Below are 1,867 nucleotides of genomic sequence, written 5' to 3' on the forward strand. Positions count from 1 at the left end.
ATATACCCACGATCAAAGGCTAACCACCTAAGAACGAATGTAGTGTGTTGGCGAACCACCAAACGACACACAAAGATGATTGGCTGACCACCAAATCAACAAGCCGGTTCAAACCGATGAACTAGCTAAGAACTCTCTCTCTCACTCAGAGAAGAAACTAAATAAACTCAAAAACATGGACTGATTTTATTCATGGCAGAGTTTACATATTTATAGTACAATGAGTCAAAGAAAGACTTAAGAGTTTTGTAGAAAACTAGAAACTTAGAAAACATAAACAAAGACTAAGACTTTTGACTAGAAATAAGTGTGTTGTTGAATGGCTATTGGATGATCACGACTTTGACTCCTTTTGTTGATATTTCTTGATGCAAATGGGCAGGAGACCATTAGCAAAGGCCTGGTCGAATTTGGTGTAAAACTGACCCAAATTGAATTTGTTATGAATTTTTCCTTGGGCTGAAAAGGTCCATTTCGCCCAGCAACTAAACCAGCTCCATCTTCAGTGTCACTTAGCTCATTCAGCTCCAAGCTAGTGTCACTTAGCTCACTCAGCTCATCCAGCTCATATATGTAAGTGTCACTTTGATTCAGCTCGACTAGCTCGCCCAAATAAGTGTCACTTCGTCCAGCTCGTCAAAAGTTAGCTTCTGGCTCGACCATGGTTGCTTCATCCGATTGGGAAACCTTGGTTGGGTCGAGTTGTGCACCATCCTGGCCTGGGTCTACGATCCAGGGCACATCATTTCCTCCCTCTTCAAAAATATTTGTCCTCAAATCTGGAACATTAAAAGGAAAAGGGTTATAAGCAAAGGAATCATAATCGGAACATTGCTCACCTTGAGTTTGGTCCGGTTTTTGAATGGCAGAAAATTCTTCTTGGTTGGCTTGATTACCACGGTATTATTCTTCATCAGACCCTTCCTGTATTGACACAAAGCTTCCAAGACCAAGGTCATATGCGCCGATATCAAAAGCATTCAAAGGACCAGAAAATTCATTCTTTTTCAAAACCTTTTTAGAATTCATTTCAAACTGAAAAATCAATTCAGAACTACCTGCCATCGGTTTATGGGCATAGTCATCGAAAATTGGCAAAAGACCTTCCTTTTCTGGATCGGTTTCAACGTTCTCATTCTCCAAAGTCACCAACGGTTTCTGGTTTTGGCACTTGTTAGCATAATGACCGATCCTATGGCATTTGAAGCACCTGGTAGAATGAGCCTTGCTTGTGGTTTTCACAGCCTTGCTTTTATCAGAAGACAACACATTAGTTTTCAAATCATAATTTGAAAGAGAAGAATAATTACTTTGTTGTTTTGGTGCAGAAGAAGTGTTGTTGTTTTCCTTCTTTTTGAGTTTCCGGACAACATGAATCGCCTTATGCAACATCTTTTCCAAGCTGGCATAAGTCTGTAGCTCGTTCTGATCAGGCACATCACAGTTGCTTCTCTTGGCTTTGGTGAAGGGACGATCACCACTTCTGACCCACTTCTCATCATCGCACCTGTTTTGTTTCTTCTTTTGGTTCTGTACAAAGTCAAACCCATTAGAAGCAAACTGTTTCTTATCAAAAATCAATTGCTCCTTTTCAAAAACAGTTTTAAAAGGAAAGTAGACGTCTTGTTGTGGTTTTGAGTTCTTGAGAAGTCCAAACATCCTGAAAACACTTAACAAAAGAGTTAGCAAATAAAAATCCTCACACTCTCAAAGTGTTTAGCTCACGATTTTTAGATGGTCACTCAGAGTTCTTTCACTGGTTCAAAGGATGATAGGCGGTAAAAAATCAGCAGTCAAACCCCAAAACAAACAATGTGGGAAAAAGAATAAGAAAAGAAAAAATGAAGAGATTTTTGTGTGGATCCGC

Source organism: Brassica rapa, unplaced genomic scaffold, assembly GCF_000309985.2.
Source record: "Brassica rapa cultivar Chiifu-401-42 unplaced genomic scaffold, CAAS_Brap_v3.01 Scaffold0749, whole genome shotgun sequence".
Taxonomy (NCBI): domain Eukaryota; kingdom Viridiplantae; phylum Streptophyta; class Magnoliopsida; order Brassicales; family Brassicaceae; genus Brassica; species Brassica rapa.